The 14,971-nt window shown below is 42.1% G+C and overlaps 1 protein-coding gene across 1 annotated transcript in view; it reads left to right on the top strand.

Moving 5' to 3' along the window:
- The first annotated feature begins 6,119 nt into the window (after positions 1-6,119).
- Positions 6,120-14,971, top strand: part of LOC306978407 (SH3 and multiple ankyrin repeat domains protein 1-like) — a 39,810-nt gene continuing 30,958 nt past the window's right edge. Inside the window, 2 exon segments of the mRNA XM_079576933.1 lie at positions 6,120-6,204; positions 6,314-6,362. The gene's annotated coding sequence lies outside the window, so the exon portion shown is untranslated.

Genomic DNA, 14,971 nt, shown 5'->3' on the forward strand with positions numbered 1-14,971 from the left:
ATTGACTGAAGACGCTCTGTGCACAGATCCCGCTCCTCTTCTTCTGCGTGATTATCAGGCTCAAGTCGCATCTGACGCAGAAAAAAGAGCCCCTTTGTGTCCTTTGATTTTTGTGTCAAAGGACACAAAAATCAGACTTACATGCTTCAGGTCATAGGTGTAGTGTTGAGGAGCTTCTTCTCTTCCTCACATGTTGGCATCTAGAATGAATAAAATGTTTGTATGAAATAATATGAATGAAAATACAATTATGTTGATTATGAGCCTTAACTTTAATACCCCAGCGTCTGCTTGTGAGGTGGAAATGTCTGCACATCCTCCACTGATGAGCACAGAATATGTTGTGGTGCTGGACCAAGGAGCTTAGTCATATAATAGAGCTAGACAAGACATCAGGCTTCAAGTAAATAAAAGTCCAAAAATGAATAATAATAAAGCATCGGTTTAATATAGAGCCTTTCTGGACACTCAAAGACGCATTACATTGCATTGTTCATTCACTCCATACTTGGTGATGGTAAGCTCCTATTGTAGCCACAGGTGCCCTGGGGTAGACTGGTGGAAGCGAGGCTACCAGTCTGTGCCATCGGCCCCTCCGACCTCCCCACCCCAAACGGTCTCCCATCCAAGCACCGACCAGGCCCTTCCCTAATAGATTGCGAGGTCTGACGGGATCAGGCAGAGCAAAGGCGGTGCGGCCTTATGAACCTGTCCTGATCATACACAAAACAGACCGTCGTGGCCATGATGCAGGCCAGTGATCGAAGTCTACACACAGCAGGATCTTTACATATATTTGTGGAGCCCTCGATGAGGAAAAAGAGAGCATTTTGTTGCAAGTAAGCACTAATGACTGGATTTTAAGGCCACAGCTGTAAAAGGTAAACACTCAGTCTTCATCACAGTACAGAAAGATAGTAGCTAAGGTAGTATAAATTACTTCTCATGAAAAAAACAATACCTGCTTTATCACTGTGTGTATTTCCCGTATTTCCTGGTGTCTCACAGGGGCATTTCTATGGAAGCCCTAAAAGGTCATAGACTAAGATGTAAATAATGTGCATTTTTCCCTCCTTGGGAAATAGACCAGCAACGTTTCCAAAGAGCCTGAAATGAACCCTGTTGAAACATACGTAGAATATTGTAAAGATTAGAATTGTGTGCAATTTATTTTAGGCTTGGCCTTTTTCAGTAGTATTCTGCTAACCTCTTGTCTGGCTGTTGTAGGAAAAGGGACACGTGGACATAACGCGAGGTAAATAATTTTATTGTTGTTTTGAAAGTTATTATTCAAGAAGTAAATATATTTATTTCTGTAAAAATAACAACATCTGTGTAGTGTTATAAACTGCATCTACAGCTAACTAGCCTATAAATAATTAGCATAGGCCTTTTCATTATGCAGTGTGTGCATGGGTGAGTGTGTTACTGTACACTGCATTTTCCTGTATTTTATTTATAACTGTAAGATTCGGCCAAATCTGGGTCATGACCGAAAGGACAAGATCGCGAATACAAGCGGCCGAAATGAGTTTCCTTCGCAGGGTGTCTGGGCGCACCCTTCGAGATCAGGTGAGGAGCTCAGTTACCCGGGAGGAGCTCGGAGTTGAGACGCTGCTCCTTCACGTCGAAAGGAGCAGCTGAGGTGGCTCGGGCATCTGTTACGGATGCCTCCTGGTCGCCTCCCGTGGGAGGTGTTCCAGGCATGTCCTAGTGGGACAAGGCCTCGTGGAAGGCCCAGGGCACGCTGGTGGGACTATGTCTCCGAGCTGGCCTGATGTCACCTCGGGGTCCCCGCAGAACAGCTGGAGGAGGTGTGCGTGGATTGGGAGGTTTGGGCATCTCTGCTCAGACTGCTGCCTCTGCGACCCGGCCCCGGATAAAGCGGAAGAAAATGGATGGATGGATGGATGGATGGATGGATGGAAGGAAGAGTTTTAAGGTAGTTTTCCCTGTGTTTTCTGATAGAAGCTGCTGTTATTTTCTTCATGGCTTCAACACTGCTGTTAAATCTTATGCTGTATTATTTTCAAATGTATCTGATTTTGAAAATGTAGGTGGTATAGCTACAAACTTATCAACAACAAAATATGCTCGATAGAAGAAGCCATCAAAATGAGGAAACAGAGCACCAACACCTCCATGACAAAGAAGCGTTTCTCCTGTCCAACACCTGGGACACCTTTCTCCAGAGATCACACCTCCTGTCGCTCTGAGACCAGCGGGCGGCAGTCTGATGGACCTGTCAGGACCATAGACTGGAAAAAAGCAGCTTCTGGTCACTCCTCCCCGTTTGCGGGACAGGACTGGCCACGCCTTGGAAAGAAGAACAGCTGATAAGGGACACGTCACCGCACTTTGGTGATACTTCTGATGACGGCCTGCACCCGGTCGGCTGAAACATGTAAAGGTAAAGATTTCAACATCTCTGATCCTAGTGTATGACTGAATGAACTCTGAAAGTTATCCTAGTAACACAACGTTACGTTATGAACATTACAAAGCGTAAAATATGCTCCATTCAAATAGAGAGCTGCTGATTATTTTGTATATTTGTTTGTAGGAAAAAGCCCCTTGAGTTGCAGCATCTTGTTTGCAAGGGTGTCCTAAACATAAAAGAATCAGCAATAAACAATAACAATCACAGTAAACTCATTCATACACACCACAGATCTCCTATTGAATCCAACCATCAAGCAATTCATACTATCAGATCAACATTTCAAGGTAGCAGATACTAGTGTATGATAAGTAGACTTAACATAATACATAAAATAAAAATATGAAATAGGTGAGTAGCACAAATGTATTACATTTTAGGTGATTGAAAACACAAACCAAAACCTGTTACCTGCCGTCCCCCTGATCAGGGGGCTAGGGTTAGGGTTAGGGTTAGTTAGCCCTAATCCGGATATAATTTGGCAAATGTGACGTAAATTGTGTTTCACTCACACAGATCTCACACATATTTTTAGAAACTAGAAGGTCTTGGCTTTCAAATGAGGTATCACACTGGCATATAGGCTGTAAGCTCTCCAGTCAGTACGCTTTGAGATTTGGATGTAAATAATTGTTAACCCTAACCCTAAGGTGGCAGTTAAGTGGTTGAAAACGTGGATAGTCGAGATAGAGCGGATTGAGCAGGGTAAATTAAGGAATTAAATTACATTTTAGTAATAGCACATGGCCACCAGAGTCCACTACTGCTTTGTAAAAGCTTAACAAAACCATGAGAGAATGAAACAGGCACTGGATAGTTACTTTCAATCATCAATATTATGTATTAATTTGGTGTGCTGATTTCGTGCGTTGGATTTTCTGTTTTTCTGTTTCATATCGTACTTTGATACTCTATTCTAAGGAACTCTACAACCCTACCTTAGCAAATCAATAGCTTTACTTGTCTCGGTCTCATTACACCTATTAAAGTATTGACTTGTTTTTTCTCGCCCAAATCCAAGCACAATACAGTCCTCCGAATTACCCGAAAACTATCGACCATCGCGCTCTTTCTTTTATGTAACTGCAAAAGGGTGAATGCTCATAACACGGAGAACAGAAGAGCTTTTGGTGAAGGCTTCAAAGTAAATACCAAGCTGTCCCTAAGAGGCTGAATCAGACTCTCCTAATGTCACAGGAGATGTTTGTCAGTGTTTTCTCTTTTTTTTTTAACAGAGCACTCAAATACTTCAGATACACAGATGCATTTCCATGTAGTGTAACCCTTTCCCCCCTTACCACCACAGAGGGTGATATGAAGTGCTTTGCTTTGTAATAGTACAGTGTGTATGCTCATTCAGGCTTTTACCCAAGGGACACACTGGATTGTATGATGCACTCAGACATGTCACAAACAGCATCACATGTGCAGGAGCCTCCGGGATGTTACTGTACTGACAGAGGCTGGGGCATTTCACTGCTATGAAGTCAGAGCAATAGATCAATATTGATATGCAAATTAATATTGTAATCTGCTATAGGTTATGAGCAAAAACAAGGAAACAAGATAGGTACCGAGGGTTACACAAGGTTAAACCGTTATTTTAAGTTCCTTTAGAAATGCTAACACACCATTCAATCATAAACAAAGCCTCCTAAGCTGCGGTGAATTAAGCTTGACAGATTTCAGAGAGAAGAGCAGAAACCGTCGTATTTTATAGGGATGTAAAGCTGCCAGTCACTGAAAATGCACCTTTTTTTCAGCTATATCTGACTCTTTGACAACAAATTGTATTATTGACATCAAACAACAACATTAAAAGTTGCAAAACGCCATCGTTCCCTTTTCTGTCTTTTCTGAGGCCCCAGATTTCTTCAAACAATGCATTACTTGTCGTTACTGTCATTGTAAAATCTCAGTACAATGAAGTGGAAAAAGGCTTTGAACGAGGCTATTAGTCATTGTCGGCATAACTCATCTAAATCTTATCAACAAAGGATGTATACAGCTTCAACACAATGGAATGTTTTTCAATGAGTAGCCTATACACATAATGCAAACTACAAGTGACGTTCGATAATAGAACATAATGGAATTTTAGTTTGGGGTATTTCCTTGGACAGTATGAACTGAAAGAATGGGCTGTCATGTTGTGAATGAAGCCAGTCCAGCCATTTAATTAGTCTGGCGCTTGTCATTTTGAGTTTCTTGAAAAAGACTCTCAGCAATTCAATTTACAGCTCAAGGAGAAGACTCGCCATACACAGAACTACCTGAAACACTTGCAGCACAGACAAAAAGTGGAAACAATATTTGTGCAACTCATTTTAGCCGATTAGCTTCAGCTGCAAGTGCTGTATTGCAGATATTGTCTTCATGGCTTCTGCTGCGCTCGTGTCCATGCTTTCCTATGTTAGCTTAGTAGTAGTTATTGCTGAGTTTAACTTTTCCCTTTCCAGTTCATGGGAATACGTGTGGGGTAGTTGATGAATACAAAATATGCTCTTGGTCTAATTCATACCTTCAGCCCTGTATTTCGCATTCTTTGCTCTGGTGAGTGGTGCCATTTGAAGCAAAGTGTTTTGTAATTGCTGCAGAGATGTTCAAGGACCGTTGAATGGAATGGGTTAATTGAGTTGAGGACGATTCACTTCTATCTTCAGAAGTTTCTTCTCGCGCTTGTTGTTGTCAAATGTCACACACACACAAGCGAGCAAACTGTGTCTCGGGCCACCAGTCCAGGCTTCATATTATTTGAAAATCTCTTCAAGGAACTCGAACCGAACAGTGTGTTTCTCTTGTTTGAACGTATGTCAAATATTTTTTTAAAAACATCGAAGGCCAAGTCAAGTATTGAATCTTCATAATACCACTATTAACAAAAAAAATGCTTGAATATGAGAAACTGTATCTTTGTGTCAAGGCTGTGACACAAAGATACAGTTTCTCATATTCAAGCATTTTTGCACTGATATGATGTTGCACATGTTTTTCTCTTACAATATTCTTTTTGCACCAATTGATTAAACTCTTAGCCCCCACCTGAACCAGTTTGGCTTTAACCAAATCTAAAGACTTCTTGACAAAAGCATCAAAATAGTGACAAAAAAAGCGATGACAAAGAAAAAGAAAGTTATGATCACTTTTGTTGGTCTTAGCTTTCAAATGAGGCGTTACGCTGTTGTTCTCCAGAAGCTTGGAGATCTGGGTAATGCCAAACTGGATAAAATGTGCTCGGTTAGAGCAGGGGGTGAGAGGTGAAACTACAGTACCACTCATTAACTCATCGCTTCATAACAAAGGCACCCATAGAAATACAGGTCGTATAGAGTGTCCCTGCTGTTCAATCGTCGCATTTATGAGCAGTGCACGTAATTAAGTCTTAAGAGGACAGTGTGGTGGCCTGAATCCTCTCTCCTGTAAGACAAAAGGGAGAGGACAGCCGTGCATTTGATAGACTGAGTGGACTAACGACACAATGTTAAAAGACTGAATGGGAAGCTAATGCAGAAAATTGAGGATAATGGAAGCGGAGAGCACTTGGGTGTGAGAAGACGCTGGAGTGTGGAGCAGATCAATCCAGGCAGCGAGGAGAGGGAGAGAGAAAGCGGGAGAATCAGAGAGAGAGAGAGAGAGAGAGAGAGAAGTGAGAGGGAGAGACTGCGCTGGGGCTTCAAGTAGGTGAAAGTGTGTGTTACTGTGTGAGAGAGGCTGCACAGTCCTCCTGCTGCTCCCATCACCAAAGCACTGCTGAGGACTTGAAGGCATGAGATTTTTTTTTCTTTTTAAAGAGTCTTCCTTAATATCTCTGATTGCTGCTGAAGAATCAAAACATTTTCTAATCCCGCTTTTTTGTGTGTGCCTGTTTTTAAGGAGGTCACTACAAAATCCATGAGGAGCAGAACTTGAAGTGCCAATCAAGGTATGTACTTTGTCGTAATGATTTTTAGCATAACTTGTCAAGAAAAAGTTAATGCCAACAAGTAAAAGTGTAAAGACAGTTTTTAGAATGAATCAGGGCGGTGTTTTGGGAAGTGGGTTGACCAAAGAGGGGTGGTCTACACACACTGTAATTTAAAATCCACTGTTTAATGTTGGAGGGAGGGGAAGACAACAAAGTGGAGCAGAGAAAGCGTTAGGTACAGTGAGCCTTGAAAGACCAACTGGTATCACTACAGACCAGCTTTGCAGCTTATTGGACAAAGCTCGTATACCAAGCTTTATTGGCTCCGTGAAGAAAGGGCAAACTGAACAAAGGGTGCTGGGTTTGGCTTTTTTTGCATACAATTAAATCGACACAGGGAAAAGATTTGTTACAAGAGAAAGAAGAGGAGAGAGCTCCTGGACAGGACACTGTGGAGAAGTGGGCAGCGAATGTGTAAAAGTTGTGGCTTTGTTGTTTTCTGTTTACTTTGTTCATTTTCGTTGTGTAATTAATTACGACTTTTCAGGGCAACTGGATTTGTATTGCAAGGAGGTACAAGTCAAACATTACAAGTTCATTTTTACATCTTTTCTTCATCATCTAACCTCAAGATGATTAGTATAGTTAAAATGTAAGTTTTTCCAACCTAACACAGTAGAAAAAAGACAGGGATGTATAGGGCAGGTGTATGCAAAATGGCGGCTTGGCTCTGATTATACTTCTACCCAATGACCCTCAGTAAAAATAGCATTACATTAAATTCAGATTATTATATTGAATAACTCCCATATAACATAATCCACTTAAAAGACAGACACAGAAACTACACAGTGCACATACCAAAATAGTAACAACAAAATAGTACTATATACCATTTGTATGCTTTGCTTCATCAGGGAAAAGCTGAGCCTTCTTTTGAACATGGGCTGCGCACAAGTACATTGATGGGACAAGAAGCTCTTAATTAATTTTCCTCAACACAATAAGAAACTAGGATGAACCATGACGGTCCTTTTGATGCTTTCACAATCTTTTATCATTGGGTTGAATAGCATAATTATTTGTAGCATTATTACTTTACAAAGTTTTACATTAGGACAGGGTGCTATGGCAACAGATTAATAATCCCCTTTATATTCATCAATCTTGATTCATGAGATGTTTATATGGATTGTGAAAAAGTTACTCTGATATTACAATGAGCTGTAAATGCTTTAGGGGTGAATGAAGTGAGATTCACCATACATTTAATCAAGATCTGATTTAGATTAGATATATTGCACAACTCTATCATGCATAGAGTGCTTTTAAGCTTCGCTGGGTAACGTATATGTTCAGTTGTCCAGCAATCTGCCCTTAGCACCAATGAAATCCAACCCATTTTTTTTTAGCTTTTTATTTGGGAATAAATGGAGATTAACGTTTATTAGGAAGATCATTGTAAACTGTATACCCAAAACAAATCAGCTCATCCATCCATTGTATTGATAATGCACTGGCACCTTTTTGAACCGATGGAAGCAAACCACTTAGGGGGTCATTTACCAAGCGTTCGCTCATGTGCAAAGCGAGTAGCACGTTTTATTTTTCAGCTTGCACCTGCTATCTAACACCTGCCTTGATAAATGACCCCCATAGTGTGGGTGCACTGGCTTGAGTTCGTACAGAACCTTCAATTATTGGATCCATGGACGAGCGCTCAAACCCCTGAGCCACTGTTCCCCCAAAATTTTAACATTTTGATCCAAGTGCCTGTGCCTTTATGTGAGCTCTGCCTCCAAAATATCTCAGACACTTGACGGGTTTTACATCCAGAGGTGCTGAAATGCAAAGAGGTGAAGAAAAATCAAACTAATCGACACCCACATTTCACACTCACTCTTGTGCTGCCGAGTAAAAAAGTCCACCTGCCGCCTGCGTTTGGAAAAGGTGAAAGCGCTCTCGGGGCTTGTTGAAACGGTTACAGTTTCAAGCATTAGCACTGCTTGAGTTCCGCACCGCTGCTGCGTTACCTGTTCGACATAATTGACCCGCACTGTGAAAGCAATTCCACCTCCTAAAAGCATATTTCTCTATTGGACAAATGGGGCCCGTGGGAATTAATTTGGCACAAAAAATGAAAACAATGTAGCCATATAGTAGCAGTAAGATTAATGGCTCCCCACATGATATTGATTTGTAAGAAACAAATGATATGTTATGGGTTTGATAATGATTTAATTTGGGAAAAGTGCGCAAAACTGTATCACACATCACGCATTGGTGTTATGGTTTTGACCTCCCCTTTTATCCAAGCTAGGGAAGGGCAAAAACAGTGCACGTGGCATCTTTTTTTTTTTTTAGTAACACTGCAAGTCTCCCCTGGACAGCGATTTGTAAATCTCCACAATCACTGCCAACTTCCTGCCATTGTTTTCTGTGTGTCCAGTGCTGCGCTGTCCTCTGCCTTCTCTGCAGGGAGAGCGCACGTCGATAGGAGGATGGGCCTCAGTGGCGGTTGTGACAAAGCTATATGGTCCTTTAATTCTCCGGGGTTCGGTGCAGAGCGAGCAGAGGACAAAAGACAGACACGAAACTGGAGAATAGCCCCAGTGACATCCCGGATCACAACAGCAAGGCTTTTGTTAGCGGCGCACAGTAAAGCGCAAATGCGGTACACCACAACAAAATGTTCCTCAAGTCAGTCCCATGGGGGGGTGGAGCAGAAGTAGGTTACATCTGTATGTGGGAAAAGCACACGTGCACGCTAGAACGCACACCTCGTTAGTCATTAGTCAAGGGCAGTTGCAAATAACCTCAAGGTGCAATTCCATGTTCAAATAAAACCATCATCCTGTGTGATTTTTAATGAATGGCTAATAGATGTGTTTGCACAGGACCATTGTTGGGCTCATTAGGATTAAACAGGAAGCGCGGTTTCTCCTGACTCTGCAGCCGTTTCATTATTACATACAGGGACAAGTCTCCAGGGTAAAGATCTGGAGGAGTGCCTTAAGCCTTGAGAAAACAGGAGCCGGTGAGCTGCAACACGTCCCACATATATGAAAATACTGGAATATCGCTTGAGTTATCGGACGCCACTGCAGTCGCATAGGACGAAAGCAGCTGTCCATTAGTTTGCCCTTGACCTTTACGTATTTTAGTAATTCTCTGGGTGTGCACAAACTGTATTTTGACTTTAAAGAAGCACAAATGTAGAGCACCTGCCAAAACTCTGAACCCGGAGGCCGCAGTCAAGGTCACTGAAGCATCTGAGAATGTTTCTTGGATTGATTGCGGCTCCATGTGAATAAAGTGTAAAGATATGTGTGCGCTGAGAAAAGATTCCCGAAAGAGTAGCCGAAAGCAGCACAATCGGGATAGAATTTAATTACGGCATTGTTAAAACTGAATCTCTGAGTTAAAAGTAGTCTTTCTCATCTTTCTCAGAAGTACAAGCAAACTCAGTTTTAGAGATTGAGAATATGGTGTTAAGAGTACTGTGTTTCTCGTTACTGTAATGGTAAGCAGACTTTTGACATGGAACTTTATTGAAACCTCTTTCTCCTATCTTTAAATTTCTTATGGTTATTGTGCGTATTTGACATTGCAGTGACCGAGTGGCTGTATGAACGGTGAGCTTGGCGCCTTTACTTTTGATCACAATGGTCTCTAAAACACTCCAGGATCACATGTTTGGAAGGTCTTCACTGCTGACGGACCCTCTCACCAGAAAACCTACAAAACAATTGATCCTGGAGCGTTGTAGAAACCGCCGTGATCAGAAGTAAAGGCGCCATGATGACCGCTCATACAGCCGCTGGGTCACTGCAACGTCAAATATCCACTTTTTTTTGCTTTAAAAGTTGCATAATGCACCTTTAATACGAACGTGCTTTTTCTACGATACGCTTTTGTAGCAGCAACTCAACCAGTGAATGAAGGCTCTCATTAGATTGGATTATAATGCTGTGGTCCGTGTGTAATTCAGCTCGACAGCCTTGACTGCGCTCCTCACTATGCCAGCCATGTCTAAAGGCCTGTATCAGACCCTTGTTGACTTTTGTCTCCCAGAGTTACCTTTAAAATGAGCTGACGTTGAAGGTAAGTGGATGTGTCACTGACTAGATGGTCTATTTGTGGCTGTTTAGCTTCATTAACCATAAACCAAGCTCGCCTCTGTGTGTCTGGCTCTTCGCGGCCTGCTTTTTTGACAGCGTTTGGAGTGTGCTTAGGCCAAGAGCTCAGCGAGGGGCCCAGAACAGAGAGAGTTTGTCCTTGAAAGAAAGTTCCCAGGGAATTTCAAGATGTTTTCTTCTTTAGCCCTACAGTTTGTTGATTGTGTGCGTCTGCCGCTTGCTTTCTTGTTTTTGTTTGTGAAATCAAAAACGACAGCTTGCATCATCGTTGGCCCCGTAGCAGTTTATCGCTGTACCCATATGTGGAGACAGGAAGTTGCGGAAATCAAATAAAGTGGAACTGGAGCGCACGTGTACTGGTTGATCTAATTTTAAGACAGTCTTATATTGGGTTTCCAGCACTGCGAATGTGGTTATTGGGTCATGAAAAATTAAACTATGCTCACACGCCTGGCATTTCAAGTGAGAAACCCTTTTTTTTTTATGGTGGGAGATTTCTGTTTTGCGTCCTCCTCTACTGTATCCATCTGTTTACACTAAGGAGGAAAGTACAGGGGATGCTTTTCACTTTTTCTATGTGCGACATCGAGGTCTCCCAGCCCTATACCGCCAAGTTTGGCCCGCACGGGGACCCATAGCTCGCACTCCACCTGACCCAGTTCTATCCACTCTGAAGGGGGGGGGGGGGAACGCGAGCCCACTTTGATCCGCTGTAGCTGGTCCGGCACATCGTTAGAAGTCATCTCTATAGCTGCTTTTGAAAAAGGCTTGGGATCGATGAGGAGGAGAAAGATGAATAGCACATCAAAGGGAATCTGTATGTTGTGTAAAACGACAAAGCCAGGGCTAATTGTTTTAATCACCCGTTTTATTACTGATTGCTTATGGGATCGTCTTTTTTGGTTGGAGGCCAGATTTGATTAATAACATCCGATGTGAAAGTGATTACATAGGCTTAGTGTTCATGTATAGGAGGACTGTTCTTGTATCCCACGGTGAAATATCAGGAGAGAGGATCCTTTGCCAGTATTGTTATCTCCTGTAAAATTAATCAAGCCTCCATGATTGTCAATTATGCACTTTCATTCCGGCTGATTCTATCCAATTAGTTCCGTTAGTGCTGAAAGTGCCAACCCCTGCTTTGTAAACTGGAGAACAGACAAATATAAACACAGTAGGTTGTATCAAGGCTGTTTGTTTAAATCTCCATATTACTTGCACTTCACATTTACTATTGTGTTCACATATTGTTACGAACTCAAAGAGAAAGCCGATACTGGATTGACCTTCGAAAAACAAAGTTTGTGCCCTCCAAGCCCTTTTTGTCGATTGCCGTAGTTTCTACAGAAGTTATCAATACTTAAAGCTACTAACTCCAGCCTCAAGGGGTCAGTAAAGGAGGGTGACTTTGCTGGATTCTGTACTTGTGTGAATCACAGAGATGCTGAAGGCTCATTGCACAAAGTATTTTATTTCCAGTGGGCTTGTTGAGTTTGCTTTTCTTTATTTCGCTTCTCTCTATTGCGAGATAGAGTTAGGGCCATGGCAGGCCACAAACATAAACATGTGTGTGAAGTAGCATCTTGCCCAAGGACACAACGACAGCATAGGCATAGGCGACAGGTCGGAGCTTGGATTGAACTCCTACCTCAGCACAAGATATTTCGTATTCTCACCATCGTTTCCTGGTTTTGTCGTCAGAGCAGCATCAAACCCCGGGCCGTCCAATGCATCATTCATACTGTATGAAACCAGCTCAGGCCAATCCACAGTTTAGTGACTCATGTGTCTCCTGCACGGCGCCCGTAAGGCACCTGTCACTGCTGGTGTTAAATAGGCTACAGAGCGAAGACCCAGTGATAGAGAGGGATAGAGGACAGGACTTGGCCGCTCCACTTTTGCAGGACGTAAAAGTGGGACAATCTGTTCCTTGGATGGTCTCCAATTCTACTTTCCGGGGACCGACACACTGAAAATATATCTATACACATGCTCTGTCCTACATAGAAAGAAGAGAGAAGAAGCGAGGGAGATTGATAAAAAGGAATAAAAAAAGTATCATCTGTTAAACATGCTGTGAGTGAGCTACTCTTTAATACCACAGTGTCATATTTTTGCCGCTCAGAATGTAATGCAACACTGTGCCAAGCCTAAACCATTCATTATGTTTTATTTATAAGAAGCATTGCGGCGTCCAGCATGTCAGGATGGAGAGCAGATACAATGTGTATTCGATGAGGGACAGACGAGGATGAAGTAAGACACGAGTGGCAGGCATCCATCTCCGCCCCTCAAGTCCATTCACATCCTCGATTCTTCAGTGCCCAATGCTTCAGAAACGCCTTTCCCGTGGTCTCTCATTAGCAAATATTGAGGCTGATTGCGAATGAATGATGGGATGTGGGTTTGATATTTGGGTGAAGTTGAGATTTTATAATTGCAATGACATCCCAAAAAGTCCTTTAGATGCCCTCTAGTGCATAGGGATGGGACTCATTTTAATCCAATCAGGAAGTTAAATAATAATTATAACAAACAAACAAAAATCTAACTTTAGAACCAATGGCAATGAGTGTATAGTAGCAAGACATAATTTGTAGTGGAGGCAGTTTGAGCTCTGAATTAATTCCCTGAAGTTGTAGCCCCACAGTCAAGGATTAATATATGACAACAATATAGGCCCTCAATGAAATACTGGCATATTTCACGGCATTGCGTCATAGAAGGGGGCGTGGCCTTACCGAGAGGGAAAACACAATCTTTTGGGAAACACAATTTTTCACTTTTTTTTAGCCATTTTCTGACGAAATATAAACTTATTTATCACATTCAAATAAAGTCAAGTCTAAATCAGACCCATAGGGATGTTTATTCAAAGCAGATTCAAAAGCAAAAAAAAACGGTTGAACCACAATTCTCCTCTCCATGTCTTTGTATCTTTATTTAGTAGAAAACTATATTCATAATTCACCATTTGTTAAAGGGGCTAGATGCAAGTTGGCCATTTTATACTCACTACTGCCACCTCAGGACATATGTGTAACTGCAGCTTCTATATTACGCTCGTGCATGACAGTAATTCGGACCCGAAGTAACAACTTTTTGAGTGACAGTGCAGGATTTTAGAGGCAGTTGTGGTGAACAGGTCTGGGCTCATTCTACACCTTAGGACATTGCTGGAACATGAAGGGGGAGGAAAATACATATTACAATTGTCAATTTTAAAGTAGTTTTAGAATAATTAGAGAAAACTTAGATTTCCCCCTCAACTGTTTTCAAAGATGACCAATAGGGGCGATTCCAGAGATGCCTCTATCCATCACATGCTCTCCCAACCCTAACCCTTCTCCCATGCTCAACCTCTTTTTACCCATTTCATTTCAAGTTCATTTATCTCCTGAAATATATGATGTTATGCAAATTCTTATGAGAAAAAAAAGGTTGATATTAGTGCGTACTTGACTTTTAGGTGGCCCAGCGGCTTATGGGGGGTCAGCATGACATGACCTCAGGATGTTTTTTAGGGTTTCTGGTAGGTTTTCATTCGTGATGGATCTGTGTCCATGGTTACGTATACATTCTATCTAGAAAAAACTACCAGAAACCCTACAAAAGCTGTAGTGAAATTGGTAAAATACGCATCAATATCAACTCTTTTTTCCACATAAAAAGTTACATAATGCACCTTTAAACTTCAGCTTTTTATGAATTTCCCTTATGTTTCACCCACTGAGCCAGGGCAACGCTTGTAAAGGCCCTGACTCCTGAACCTGTGGACTTTGACTCCACATTCTTTGAAACAACCCCATGTTAGTTTTATGTATAATTGACATGTACTGCGGATGGAGAGTTATCCACTGTATTTCCCTTAAAGCTGCTGTCTTGACATGATAAAGCGATGCGGTCAGCGTTGTGTCGAGAGAGTGAAATAAACTGCCAGAGATCCGCGCGCTCCTGTCACGATGGACCGCATGGAGTGGGAGCTGAGTGACACAAAGTAGAAGGAAAAGCCGAGGAGAGCCCTGACATGTTGCCTTTAAGATGGGAGCTACTGGAAGTGTGGAAGTGCAACATTGTTTTATCCCTCTGTTTATGCAGAACTCTTTCTTTGCATCTCGTTTTACTCTTGACGCTCCCCGTTGATGATATAGCCTCAGATCTCGCTTTCCTTTATCCTCGATCTGATTACTCGGCTTTATGCAAACTACAACTCCGTCTCCCCGGTGTATTCCCCTTTCAGCTTTTTTGCCTCTTTTTTTTGTTACATCCCAATTAGTTGCTTCCTGTCTCTCTCCTCTGTGCCTGTCCCACCACTTTCTTATCGCGCCCAGTGCAGATTCAATGTTGTTCAATATTTGATGAGCCTTTGTTCATAAATCACTCCGCTCGCCCTATTCCCACACGGCGGAGGATCATGCCCGTTTCCAAAAGCTACAGAGTGTGGGTACATGGAGCGTTTTACCAGCTTATAATAAGACAGCTCTATCT

This window comes from Gobius niger, assembly GCF_951799975.1.
Source record: "Gobius niger genome assembly, chromosome: 19".
Taxonomy (NCBI): Eukaryota; Metazoa; Chordata; class Actinopteri; order Gobiiformes; family Gobiidae; genus Gobius; species Gobius niger.